At 41.8% G+C, this 15,186-nt stretch overlaps 1 long non-coding RNA gene across 1 annotated transcript in view; it reads right to left on the minus strand.

Moving 5' to 3' along the window:
• The window catches only part of LOC310657405, a 30,785-nt gene extending 18,625 nt beyond the window's left edge, over positions 1 to 12,160 (minus strand). The window contains exon 1 of the long non-coding RNA XR_014501751.1: positions 11,883 to 12,160. This is a non-coding gene — a long non-coding RNA (uncharacterized lncRNA). The remainder of the gene's footprint in view (positions 1 to 11,882) is intronic.
• Between the last annotated feature and the right edge of the window lie 3,026 nt (positions 12,161 to 15,186).

Below are 15,186 nucleotides of genomic sequence, written 5' to 3' on the forward strand. Positions count from 1 at the left end.
GCACCTTAAAGGTACTAAAAATATGACAATATGCACTCTGGAATGTTCTGGATGGTCTAAATATATTGTTAAGATTCTAAATCATAGCACATAATATAAATTACAATCTTAACTCAATAATAGTGTGCCAATGGAACAGCTAGCATTCTTTTTCACCTTTGTAACAGTTATACTGTGTTACTGATTGAATATTTTCGGTGACGTTTTTCAATGGCAATTGTAAAAAAAAGGCCACTTTGGCAGTTCTGCTTGTGTGGTTGTCTAATAAGTACTCAGTTTTTCATTGGGATGACCAGAAATTAGGTTCTGGTCCAGCTAAAAATAAAAGCTGGGTTAAAAATTTAAGCTCCTTTTTATCTATATCATAATGAGCAGTGTAGGCAGCCAGTAGCAAAATGCATGTAGGGACCATAGTTTCTCAAATCCTGACACACAAGCTTCCAAACAGCCCTTTCAACACAAACCAGAGCTTTCCAAACTGATGCTTTAATGTATTTTTAGTCTCCTGTTGGAAGCCGCCCAGAGTAGCTGGGGAAATCCAGTCAGATGGGCAGGGTATAAGTAATAAATTATTATTATTATTATTAGTCTCGCGACACGTTAGTGTGTCGGCTGCATTGTGTAGGTGTGTCACACAAACGCTCCCCACGCTCCTCCTGGGGCTGGAAAGGGGTTAGTTGAACCTCGGAGTGGCTGAGGAGACTCAGCCAGATGGGTGGAGTATAAATAATAAATTATTATTGTTGTTGTTGTTGTTGTTGTTGTTTGCTAGTAAAACTGAATTACTGTGTCTCAAAGTGATGCGTGTCTAAAAAGTGTGTCACCACAATATAGACTAAAACCTCTGGGAGAAACTTTGGAAAAATGATTTGAAATTTACTGCATGCTACACATTGAAAGAGAATTATATGAAAATGATTCACATGTGGCATTTAACTTTGAGGAGGTTGGCTAAGATGTATAGAGCAGAATCAGATATGTGTTGGAAATGTAAAGAAATGGAGTAAACATTTTTTTCATATGTGGTGGACGTGTAACAAGGTAAAAGAATATTGGGAAATGAACTACAATGAGTTGGAAAAATGTTTAAAATAACCTTCCCCAAAAGGCTGGAGACGTTCCTGTTGGGAATAGTTCAGACAGAAATTCCTAGGTGTCAGAAAAATTTATTTACATATGCAACAACGGCGGTTTGAGTTTTCTTAGCCCCCAAATAGAAAGTAACGGAGGTCCCAGGCAGGGAAGATTGGCAACTTAAGATATTTGAATATACAGAACTAGCAGGTTTAACACATAGAATAAGAGAGCAAGAAGAACATGTATTCAAAGAAGAGTGGAAAATATTTATTGAGTATATGGAGAATAATTGTATACAGTTGAAAATGCTGGCAGCATTAAGATAAATTCAACTGTGTAGTTAATATTTGAGAAATGTAAAAGTGGAGAATCATTAAAATGGTTAAAGTAATATATGCAGGAATGATAGAAAAGCAAAATGAACCATGGAAGGAGAAGAAGGGAAGTCATTAGATATATAATATTATGTAAAATATTTAATTTGAGATGTTAAATTGAAAATTCATACATATACATATAAAGAGAGAGTGCGTGCATGTCACCAACATGAAAACTTTGGAAAGCTCTGACACAAACACTGAACATGTGGAGGAGAGGAGCAGGATCACACCTCTTTCTGCTCCATAGATTCATCTGAGGGTGTAAATTATAGATTGATTCAGATGATTACATAACAACTGGGGAAATTATATGACGTCTTACTCCTCCACACCCGCATTCAGGGATTTCTGTGTGAACAGTTTATTCAGGAAAAAAAAAATGTGTAGTGCTTTGCGAGGTGGAGTCACTATAGAAGCTGGGAGGACCTCATAATCCTGGATACTTTTTCATCTGCAGTCCTAAGTAATTCACCACAAGAGGGACTAGAGCACAGAGCTAGATAGTCCTGGTTCCTGTTTTCCCAGATGTGATCTGCTGTCATAGTCTCTCCAACAGGTCAGTCCGTAGAGCATGAGACTCTTAAACTCAATGTTGTGCCTAAAAGGCAGTAGCAGCATAAATGACAACTTTAAGATAATACTTTGCAAAAGTTAACTTTCACAGTCATAGTGAGGGAGAGAACTTAAAATTGACCATACTTTGGGTTGATCAAACTATTTTGTACATATACAGGCAGAAACACATACTGTTAAACTATCTCAACATGGCATTAATTACTAACCTATTTAAATAAGGTGTCCCACCCCTGAAAGCTGAATTCTGCTGCCATTGGAACATCTATTTTCCAATTTTGCTTTCTATGGGGAAGAAAAGAAGCTTGTAGTATGTCACTCTAATTACCTTAATTTAGCAACATAACTGCAACATAAATTTAACAGAAGGAAGAGGGAGGGAGAATGTTTTCTATGATCCAACTTGGCTGTCACCTCAAAAGCAAACAATCTTGGCACTGGAGACTGCAATATAAAATGTGTGTGTTCATTGATGTAGGGGGACAACTTGTGGCTGCTTTTTTTGAAGATCTGCTAGACGTGTTTTATGTTTGAGATATTAAATGGTTTTTGCAAGCCTTCCTAGTATGTTGCTTCTGGGTCAAAATTCACAAAAAGTGAATTAATACTTCACACAATTCCCCCCTCCCTCTCATTGTTCATCAATTTACAGGGGAAATTACAAATAAATAAATAAATATGGATGCATAATCATGAACAGCATTGAAAAGAAAATCTTCCAGCTTTATCTTCTGTCTTGGAATGAAAAGGCAGTCAGACTGGAAATGTGTGCATGGGAAAGTGATGTAGATCATGGCTGCTGGTCCTGTCATAACTTCAAATCATTGGTTATAATTTCTGCATAGGGGGCCTACATACATTCTCCCCAGGATCTGAAGTCTTTGAATGCATGACCTGTACTTTCCATTGTTGGAGGGTACTGATCACACAGGCCAAGCCTACACAACTGCCCTATAGGACACAACCAAAAGACAATTGCTGCCATTCACAGAGGTCAGTGTTATACATCCTTATACAGTCATACCTCGAGTTACAGACGCTTCAGGTTGCGTTTTTTTGGGTTGCGGGCCGCTGAAACCTGGAAGTACCCGAACGGGTTACTTCCGGGTTTCGGCAGTCGTGTGTGCGCAGAAACGCTGAATCGCAACCCACGCGTGCGCAGACGCACAGACACGGGTTGCGAACGCTGCGGGTTGTGAACGTGCATCCCACACAGATCACGTTCGCAACCCGAGCATCCACTGTACCTTGGGACTTACACAAAAGTCTTGGGCCACTTCTTGGTATCCAGTTGTAAGGATCCTGTTCAGGCCCTCTAGACACCTTGCTTTCTCTGTGCTTTAAGTGTGTTTTCTTGTAACATGTAAGGTTAATAAATACGCATTGCCATAGACATTATGAAGTAGGGCTGGGGGACCTTGGGCCTGGGGGATAAATGAGTCATTCAAGGCCTCTCTGTCTCTCTAAAACATTATCCTTTCCAGGCTTCAGGCCTCACCAACCCTGATCAATACCTTCTGCGAGTGATTCTGCCTATCTGGAAAGTTTCCTTGAACTGTAGTAATGCCTCACATTTGCCTGGATAGAGGATGAATGTGTGTGTGTATGTGTGTGTGCTGAAACATCTGACTTTTGCTTCTGACATACCACTGTCATGTGGACTCTGGAAGTCTGTCCATGAAAGGGTGTGGCCCTTGAATTGAAAAAGATACACTACACATTTATGAAGAATCAGTGCCACATTTGCCACTGCAATGCAAAAAAGTAAATCTATTACAGCCCTCTGTTTTGACCCTGTGGTGACCAAAACGCCATGCCGTTGTGAGAAAATGAAATCAGTGTGCAAATGCTTAATGCAAGCTCTGCTGAACTTTTCAACTAACACAATTATATTTCTTCTGACCCATTTTACTCTATACTTACTCTCATATTGCTTTGTGACCTTTATTGTCATGCCAATTCATTGAAAATGGCAGCATGAAAAGTGTTGGGCCGCTGCAGAAACTTCAGACCAAGCACATAACAGATTTCATCATTTTGTTCTTGTTTTCCGAGACAAATCTATATGGCATTGCTGTCATCCCAGTGCAATGAAAATGAAATCAGAGCCCGAGTGTTCAAAAGCTATAGAAATATAAGAAATAAGACAAGCATACCGGTGCATGAAAGGAAATGAGAGTGTTATGATTTATTATCCATATAAATTATAAATAAACAAAAGCAGCATTTGTAGTTTTGGTGATCAATGGTGCTCACGGCTGTCTTAGGGTCTGGGATATTATCCCAGTGTGGGAAAAGGTTCAATGTGCATATTGATGTATGTATGTAGAGCTACTCCATGCAAAGATTAAACCAAGTCCCCTGCTAGTATGGAGGATCTCTATGTGCTTTCAGCACTGTGTGCATGGAACCATTTCTCACACTATCTGCATGCATGGGCAATGGGGAAGCATTTCTGCTGTGGGTGTTGGGGACATGATTGCAGCATGCATTGACTGCAGGTGGAAGGTTAGTATGCATGACCCCATGACCCCAACCTCTTTCCTTGTGTTAGAGACTGGGATCATGTGAACCTCTGTCAGTATCACTCATGATGTCATGACAATAGTATTGTTTCCATCAATGGTGATAGGAGTTGTCCAAAATAACTGATGAGCACAATGTTGGGGAAAGCTGATCTAGTCCAGTCTGTTTTCAACAGCAGCAAACTCATTTAATAACAACAACAACCTGGCTAGGTTGCCCCAGCCACTCACAATGGCCAGCAAGACACTGTTGGAAGCTTGCCATAAGGACAATGAAGGTATTGACCATCCCTTGCTGTTTAGCCCAGGGTTCTGGTGCTTGAAAGCATTATTCTCATTTCTTATTTTAATTAATCAATTTTGTTGTGCATTCTCTTGATTCAGCAAGTCCTAGGGCAGTGGTGGCCAAACTTGGCCCTCCAGCTGTTTTGGGACTACAATCCCCATCATCCCTGGCCACTGGTCCTGTTAGCCACCACTGCCCTAGGGCAATACATATTAAGCATGGATTGGAGCCTTGCAGCAATTCTAGAGAATTCTGCCACCATTGTTACATACCATGGGCTAGTAGTCTAGTAATCCATCCACAGTCTAGGGTCTAGAATCCTTTTCTAGACAATCAAATATTCTGCGTTGTTTTTGGAGTAGCTATTTGTGCCAATTTCTATAAAGAGATGTGGGAGATGACTGGAGGTGAATACCTTGGTAATGAGAGTCAATCATAATAAGGAAGTGAGGCAATCTCCAGGGTGCATATACCACTTGCATTTTCTGTGCAGGTTTGTGGTTTTGAGAGAGGCAAGTAACTACAGCATCCTTGAACCACATTACTTGCTCCCATCACCAAATGACTTGCTCCTACCCGGAGGGTAAAGCGCCTTTTACATCAGGATGCGTATTAAATGGAGCAAGAGGAAATCCAAATCTTTGAATTTGGCAAATTAAGCTAAACTGATGCTGTATTAAAAACTCGTTTAAGTAATTTGTTATTTGAGAACAGAAAAAGTAGCTATTAGATAATCCTTATACTTTCTTTTCTCAGTCTGCAATTCACAGTGGACTAATTAATAAGCACAAAGATGTGAATTGCTCAGATTTAATAAAAGTCGGAACATTCTCATTGTTTCCAGAATAATGATTTGTGTGTGCCTTTGATGACTTGTTGTAACCTGGTTACCACATTCTTCAGGAAAATCTTCTGAACTTTGTGGATACTAATCCATATAATGACATTACTATTGGGAGACTTGTGACTGAAGATAATTTGCAGGGTTTTTTTCTGAGTAATTTGCTAATCACACATATTTTAAAATAGCTTTCCAGAACAGAATGACATGCTTCTTCTTCTTTCCTTTTAAGATGTTCTGTGATTTAAAATAATGGTTTAGGTTGGGTTTTAATTTCCACACAGTAGCAAATTGTCTAGTTAATAATATTCTTATGATCAGTGCTTTTTTTCTTTTTAAAAAAGTTTAGGGGTACTCTCATTCCGTCTGAGCCTCAGGAAACACTGTGACAGGAAATGAGGCCACCATCAAGGGTAGCAACGGAACTGACGATTCACCGTGCTAGAGAAGAACTTTTTTTTAAAAAAAAAAAAATCTTAGTTTCTTCTCCCGTTAGGTTCACAAAATGTTTAGGGGGTATGCGTACTTCTGCATCCCCCCAGAAGAAAGCTCTGCTTATGATGAAGAAGAATGAGAGCCACAAAACTTCTTTGGATACAGGAGAGGCCATGTTTCAGTGTCAGAAACCATGCTCTGAATATAGAAGATTCAGTCTCTGACATCTCCTTGTGGGGTTAGAAATACCCCTGAGACCCTACACAAAGACTGTTAATCACTGTAGAAAAAACTAAGCCAGTGGGGACCACATGAGGCAACTTCTTATGTACAGTCTTCTATAATTTGGGGCTCTGCGGGTGCATTTGGACCTGCATGTCCATCTCTGAATGATTGCTCAAATCTTGCACATGCATTAACCCCTCAAATCCCAGATTCAACTGCATGCGTACACCCTGGGGGCTGCTTTGCATGCGCAGTCCTGGCTGGATAATCAGTGATAGAAGTAACAACACTGCACACACAAAAATGCCAAAGAAATGAAAATTTTGAGTATTCAAGTTAATTGTCCCTGCCCCCTGTACTGCTCTACTTAGGTATCATTATACATATACTAAAGGAGACTTCCACACATGCAATCCTAGCTGGATGCAATGTTGTGCTCATAATTCCCCTGACCAGTCTATTAGCTCTACCACCACATAATGGCTTTCCACATGCTTAGCCCTATAAATATATGTGATATCCTTCCAATCAGTTACTTGGGAGGTGTGTCATAACTAGATTCAGTCTCCTCATCACTTCCTTTCCCCACCAACATCTCCGTGGTATGGTTCTGTCTTCCCCTAAAGCAGGCATGGCCAAAATTGGCCCTCCAGCTGCTTTGGGACTACAGTTCCCATCATCCCTGACCACTGGTCCTGTTAGCTAGGGATGATGGGAGTTGTAGTCCCAAAACAGCTGAAGGGCGAAGTTTGGCCATGCCTGCCCTAAAGTGTTGCCCACACATAGCCTAGCCGCTACAGTCACATGTTCTTGGACCACAACTTTGCATCATTATAGGGTTACCACCTTTGGTCGGGCAAAATAAAGGACAGGCCGGGCAAACTATGGGACAGGTCAGTCAGGAATTGGGGGGCTGGCTAAAAATTACTCTACCTGGTGCAGAAATGTGTATTTAAAAGCATTGCCACATTGGAAAAGAAACTATTGCACTCCACATAAATCTCATTTTCCAAAATAGATATCATAAATAGAAGAAGAAGAAGAAGAAGAAGAAGAAGAAGAAGAAGAAGAGTTCATTCCATTTAAGGAGTCTCAAGGCTCCTTTCCCTTCCTCCCCCACAACAAACACTCTGTGAGGTGAGTGAGACTGAGAGACTTCAAAGAAGCGTGACTGGCCCAAGGTCACCCAGCAGCTGCATGTGGAGGAGCGGAGACGCGAACCCGGTTCCCCAGATTACGAGACTACCGCTCTCAACCTCTACACCACACTGGCTCTCGATTGTACAAATACAATCAGAAAGAAAGAATTTGAGCCAACTCACCACCGCCTTTGCAAGGAAGGTGTTTGGGGGGACAGGTACTATCACATTTTAGCTGCTATGCTGCACTCCGTGGTTTCTTTTTCGTCCGATCTTTCTCTCCTTCCTCCTTGCTGCCTGTGCAAACTCTCCACAGACCGTACAGACCAGGCGCATGCAAAGTGCAATGCCCCTCTCTTGCTCTTTGCCCCCCCCGTCTCTGCTCACAGAAACCTATCTCCCCTCCCCCACTCTCCACTGGACAGACCAGGCCTATGCAACCCCTCGCTCTCTGTGACCCATCATCTGCCCTTGCAAAAACTCTGCCTCTCAAGCTCCTCCTCCAGCCCCACTCCACGTCCTGTGATAACCCTCACTCTTGGCTCCCCTCCTCATGGACCCACCCTCTGCCTGCACAAACTCCTGCTCAGGCTCTACCACTCCTCCTCCCATCAGGCCTACCCTTGCCCACACAGTTTTGAGGAGGAAGAGAAGAATGAGCTTGAATATGTGAAAAAAGGGCATCCTGTTTGAAGTCCAAACAGAACAGGGAACATTTTTCTCCAAAAAAGGGATGATCACATTTTTCTAGGGATGCGTGGCAACCCTAGCACATTGAACCCATGCTGTTGAGCACTGCAGTCACCATAGTTTGTCCACATAATGCCTTGGAAAATGTACGGACAACATCGGATGACATGAGCTTTGTGTTCTAAATTTGTCTCTTATTTGCACTCTACAATTGTTCCAGAGTGCTGCAATTAAGCAAATGGTTCGAGCAACAATTAAGCAAATGGTTTGATATACCCAGCACCACATGGCTATGCTGACACTTAACAGCCTAGCTAAGCTGGTGAGGAGGTTTAGTCCATCAAAATTGTCACTGCAGTTGTGCATTTTGAAGGCCTGTTTCCAGGCATCTGTTTGTTTGGCCTAAGAATCTCTGGCCAAAGCCATGCAAGCCCATGCGTGTAGCTAATGTGCCACATTGCATCATGTTTCTTTTAGATCTCTTCCCCTGAACCCCATGTCTCAAGAGCACATCATATTTAATAGCTCAAATGCATGCAGGAGAGTAATACCAGATGACTTTCTTTTATTTAAAGTTGAGGTTGCTGGGCAATTAGAGTGTTTTGCCTTCCCCTCCTTGCTCAGTTTTGATGGAGCCTGGTGACCCTGTGCTTGGCAATGTGTCGGATGGAGTGAACAGCTTATAACAAATTGAGAGGCACTCTCCCATCTGCTAGGCTCATAAACAAGCAGATAGAAAAGAATTCTTTCCACGCCTCCTCTGAGGAACCAGCTTGACCGTGACAGGAAGATGGGCAGTAACCAGAGCTATGAAATGCCAGTGGGGAGGTGGGATGAGAATTGACCATTTTCTACAAGCAACCATTGATTAAATGGCTGTGGTTGAAATGCTGAGAGCCTCAGGATGGCCAGCTGGGAAGCTGTCATGTCTATGGGAGTATGGGAGGAATATTTTTTTCCATCATTGTTCTTAACAGCTATAGAATGGGAATGTGCCCAAGACATCAAGAATTGGCTTCATTTCCTAGCTTACATATCGGCCTGCTTCTGTGGGAGGCAGCATTCACTCATTATTATTTTTAGTAGTTCTGGATGCTCTGAGGATTAAAATGGTCAAAAAGCTCTGGGACTAAAGATAATTGAAGATAACTGAAGAAACGGAGTAATTTTCAGACAGGGTTGGGAGAAGATTGTGAAGTAATAAGTAGGATTTGGATGCTAAATCAGGTGGATATTTATCATTTGAAGTATGTGTGTGTGGGGGGATCCAATTCATTGAATATAAGGGCCTTCATAATCCAAGCAATTGCCTGCTTGCAAATCCTCTCATTAGAATATGCCTTTTTATCAATTGGAGTCAACAGAGGTGGTGTTTGTCATTGTGTTCTATTTTGGTTTTTGGTTGTTGTTTTTTGCTACTACATGCATTTTTCTTATATATTTCTTTTCTCTTATTTTGGTACCACAAACAATTGTGGCTTTAGAAAGATTTCTCTAGGACAGGTATTAATCACGGCTTGGAAATGGCAGTGAGAAGCTGCTTGGCTGTTTCCCCGAGGAGAATTGAAGACAGAGATCATGTGTTGGCCAAATGACTATTTGACATCAACCACTGACTCACTTTGGAAAACAGTTGGGAAAATGCCAAAGGCTTTGGCTGCACTTGCCTGTTTCCAGTATGGGCTAAGATGATGCAAAGCAAATGTGGATGTCCTTTGAAAAATATATATTTTTTTAAGTGACTCATTTTGCAGCAAAGCTGAATACGTAGATAGATGTTTGTGGCCTATTTTAATAATTTATTTGGAACTATTTTTTGGCTTGTAGCCTTTTTATTTATTTTTTACTCCACAGATATGCCCACTGGAATGCACGTTAAAGGTAATTAACATCATGACCCATTAAAAATGTACGTTGGTGCTAAATTAACTAAAGCACCGTGGTCACTTTGGCCTTCTCCGCCATCTTTGTGAATTACATGGGTCTTACTCCTGAGAGGACAACTGGTGTTTTCAGTCTTCAGTTAACCATGGCAGATAATCAAGGCTTGAGGATCACTCCAGATCAAACAAACCCACAGTTTCCCCTCAGTATAAAGAGGTAATGAGAGGTCTAGGGAGCCTGGGAGGTTGCCTAGAACAAACCGTACCATAGCCTCCAACTTTGAATTTAAACTACTAGTTGCCTCCTCCCATCAATCAGTTCTGAAGGAGAATTTAGGCAGATCAGCCGTTCCAATCTGCCACAGAGTAATGTCTTCTCAGTAGTTTGACTCTGTGAGCCTCCTTTCATCTGTTCATGACTAGCCCTCAACCAAAGGAGGCAAATGGTCTCCGGGCGTTGTGAGACGGAAAGCATTTGAGTTTTGGAAAGGGAAGAATGCTTGTTTCCCTAGAGTCCAACGGTTCCTTCCAACTCCACAATTCTGTGATTTCTCTCAAAGAACAAGTGTGCATCCCCCTCAACATTTTTCTCTCTCTCTCTTTCACCTGACCTTTACACTGAGATGTTTGCCTAGCGGTAATGGAGTCAAAGAAAAGAGCATAGGAACTTGGAGCACATCAGGTGAAGGAGTGACAAGGGACAAATGGGCTGATTCCTAAAAGATCTCCCCAGGAGACAAATTGGCAGCAGCCACTTTGCTTTCTTACGGTGCACCCAAGATAGCAATTCAATAAACTTATATGAAACCCACTTCAAAACTCATAGGTTGATATCCAACTAAATCATAAACAGACCCATTAAAATAAATGCAACTAAGTTACTTAACTCCTTTTATTTTGATGAGTCCACGCTGAGTATGGTTTACATTGGATATCACACATTGTTTCCTATACTTATAAGTAAAATAGTATTTTATTTTATTTTTTAAAAACCCCACATCTTGCTTAAAATGTGGTAGTGGTCACATGAAACCAGATAATATTGTTTTGAGGGCCAGATCTAACTTGAAAAGTCAGTTAGCTGTCCATTGTTATCCCACAAGCATGAAGCATTTAGATTCTTTCACCTGCTTTTCAACAGTCTCCTTTTCTGAATGTAGACATGGGAGGGGGCTGGAGTCATGGTCAAGAATGCCTCAGGAGGGTGTTGTTGTTGTTGTTTTTACACTTTCCACTAATTACTAATTGCTAACATTACTACTACTACAGTGGTACCTCGGGTTAAGTACTTAATTCGTTCCAGAGGTCCGTTCTTAACCTGAAACTGTTCTTAACCTGAAGCACCACTTTAGCTAATGGGGCCTCCCGCTGCCGCTGCGCCGCCGGAGCACGATTTCTGTTGTCATCCTGAAGCAAAGTTCTTAACCCAAGGTACTATTTCTGGGTTAGCGGAGTCTGTAACCTGAAGCGTATGTAACCTGAAGAGTATGTAGCCCGAGGTACCACTGTACTACTACTAGTCCACCATTCACCGAAAGTAACCCAGGGTGGGTTCCAAAAATATCACAATTAAAAACAACATCTATCCTTATTAAAATTGTAAAGTTGAAATCATGAAACCAACAAACTTGACAGAACAGCCATACAGAGCAACAGCATAGGTCTTGTGAAGCATTTTTGCCAGAAAATATGCAAGGTTTGCCTGTATGTTTTCCTCTGTGTGGCTAATAACAACTGGTGGTGGTAAGGATTTGAATTAGGAAGTCACAGCACAACTTAGGTGACCACTTGTCTTTGTTAAAGGAGAAAAAAGAGGAAAAGGAGATACCTTTTCACCTCAGCTGTCGTGCTGCCACCATCAGATCTGGAAGAAGACTGATGGTCAATGGCTCTCCTCTAACGTCATTCCTGTCAGCAGATCAGATAGTGGATGTCCTGTTACACTTGCAGTTGTATTTCATTGCTCCATCCTTGCATCTCACCCTCACAGTTTGTATTAACTATTTACAGAATAATAATTAAAAAAATGAAGTCATAGGAAGAAACCCCAAACCAGCCAAGTCATGCCCAGTAGGGCTGCCTCCTTTAATATTTCATCCAAAAATATTTGGATGTTTTCATCAAAAAGTATAGATATCTCTAAGAAATGTAACACACTTGAACTTCCCTTTAAAAAAAAAGGCATTTTGAACACTTTAATCCTATTCATCACATTGGAGGAGGAAAAGCAAAGCATGTTTCTTTCAAATGAAATACTTTTTAAATGGAATACTTCACACGCATCTATTTGCATTTTTTAAAATATATATATAGCACTTTCAAAGATAATCTTTACAAAACATGCTGCACTTTGCTTATCATCAAAAGACATCCCGGTTATAAAAAAAAGGACTGCTTTTTCTTTTTCTTTAACCCACACATCTGTCATTATAGCAGGCGCTAAGTGGTTATGTAGGACACAAATCACCCATCAATATTGCTTCTTTTTTAGAAACTGCCCTTTTTAGTGCTTTACCTTCAAAGCTTAGGTGGACTCCAATATTTGAACCCTAATTTAAAGAGAAACTATTGCCAAGTGATTTATAACTTGCCCCATTTTATAGGGAGTTTTACCCACATGACAGATAATTCTCTTATAATAATTCTACTGATATGCAATTATGTACACTTGGCTTTGCGACACCTTTGTCTTCGAATCTGGAGGTAAACAGTGGGAAACAATTGAATGAGCACAGGCTCCATAGCATGAAGTGAACGGTCTCAATTTTGTGCAACCACATAGTATTTTAGAAGGGTTAATACTAATACTAATAATTTATTATTTATACCCCGCCCATCTGGCTGGGATTCCCCAGCCTCTCTGGGATACATTGTAAGCAGGGGTGGAGGAAGGGTGTGCAGTGGGTGTGGCTTGCCCCAGGTGTCACCACTGGGGGGGGTGACAAAATGTCGGGCGGCACTCGCGGCCTGCAGTGCGCCCGAGCCACACGTCTCTCCTGGGAGGCTCTGTGTTGCCCCAAACGGTCTGCCCGCTGCCTCCCCCCCCCCAGCTGTAGAGCGGCTGAGTGGAAGGAGGCAGGCAGACTCCAGAGGCTCTACCCCATGGGTGACTCACCCCAGGTGCCCCAGCAGCTTCCTCCACAGCTGATTGTAAGCCATATAATTTGTTACTTGTACCCAAATTGCTCTCCTTCACATGGTAGAAAGAGAGATCCTTTTCCATGTACCAGGATGACACTGTGACCTAAAGGCTTACTGTTGTGGCAGATCCTCATGGAGTATCTAGAGCACAATCTGGTCGATCCAAACAAGACGACTGAGACACCCTCATTCCTCTGTCCTGATAAGTAGGACACGCCCTGTTTTAGACTGGGTCACACTCTCCCTGAAGGAGCAGATCTGAAGCAGGGGGTTAAATTATGCCCATAGACTAAACCAGGCCTCCCCGACCTGGTGCCCTCTGTAAGCTTTGGAGAACAATCCAATTAACCTCAACCAGCATGGGCAAGTGATAAGTGATTGTGGGAGTTACAGTTTAAAACATCTAGATAGCACCAGGTTAGGGAAGAATGAACTAATCTCACTCATAAGTACAGTGGTACCTCGGGTTAAGTACTTAATTCGTTCTGGAGGTCCGTACTTAACCTGAAACTGCTCTTAACCTGAAGCACCACTTTAGCTAATGGGGCCTCCAGCTGCCACCATGCCGCCAGAGCACGATTTCTGTTCTCATCCTGAAGCAATGATCCCCTTCAGTCCAAGGCACACATGCACTTCTATGAGTTCTTCTTTAGCTCAGTTTGTGATTAAAGCCAGGGGGTAGAACTTATTTCTGTTTCTGTCTCTCTCTGTCTCTGCTTTCCCTGTCTGGCTCCATTTTAATTTACCTGTCCTGAATATCCTCCCTTTCTGGTGCCTGCTACAGCATGTCCCAAACACTAATGGATTGAGGTAATGCAGACCCTAGGAAATGTAATTTTCTCAGGTCACCTGAATTCCTTATATGGACACTAGACATCATGGGAAATAATATTTCCCAGGACTCCAGGTGCATGGAGAACTGACATGGCAACATTCCAGTAGCTCTTCTGTTACTGCTAGCCTGCTAGGCAAGTTGAAAGGTGGATAGGGCAGGCTACATAAGCTTGTGGACATAAGTTGAGAACTCTTCCCTTGGTCACATTTGGTGGGGACGCGGGAGAGGGAGATGGCTCAATTCCAAATCAAGATGTGACAAGTTTTTCCATTTCTAGTCACGACGAGTCAATACTTAAATTATAATAAAATATATGGTAGACTATATAAAGCCTCACTATTACAAAAAGAGCACACATATTTTTAAAGCAGGAAAAAGGAGCTACTATATAATGGGCTTTTTTAAGGGGATGATTTTTGAAGAGAACAATTCAGTGTTAAGCAATGTTTACCATGGTTGCCTTACCTATCCATCTGTCCACCTACTCATCATTTATATTTTAACACCATCACACAGGAGCCTTAACTGCTGTGTGTTGGTTTTGCAGAAGGAGATTCTGTGGGTTAGAAGAATGATTTCATATACTCTTGGCGGCTGAATATCAGAACTCCACTTCCGTGAGAACAGCTGCTAAAGCGACTGTATCCTTTACCCCTAGCCAGTGAGGTTTGGCTGAGGAAACCACTTCCTGGTAGGTATTGCAGCTCTCTGCTTCTTCAACCACCCCTTAGGTATTTTGGCTAGAGATCACACAGCACAGGTTTATTGCTAACAATGGGTGTGGAGTCATTTCTGCATTTTTCATATCCTGTTGCCACTCAGTAGAACACAATCCACTTCCACTTTATTTTTTACTCCTGTCTGCCTCGAGGGATGGAAATGGAGAAGCACTGACCTATAAATATTGGAATTCCCCTCTGCAGTCAGTGTATTTTCCATAGAATACAATACTGTGTGCAGGGCTACTAGCAATCATAGTTTCAGGGTTTTTTTCCACATGTGTAGCTTAAATTGGTGAACCGATTTATAACAAGCCAATTTAAAACTGGCATTGGCTGGAATGGACACAGTGGTGCTATTGTGTTCAGATCACATGATTCCTCTTAGGAGCACATATATTTATGACCAACCCACTAGATGAAATTTGGCTGAAGCT

The sequence above is a fragment of the Podarcis tiliguerta genome (assembly GCF_965153285.1).
Source record: "Podarcis tiliguerta genome assembly, chromosome: 9".
Classification (NCBI taxonomy): Eukaryota; Metazoa; Chordata; class Lepidosauria; order Squamata; family Lacertidae; genus Podarcis; species Podarcis tiliguerta.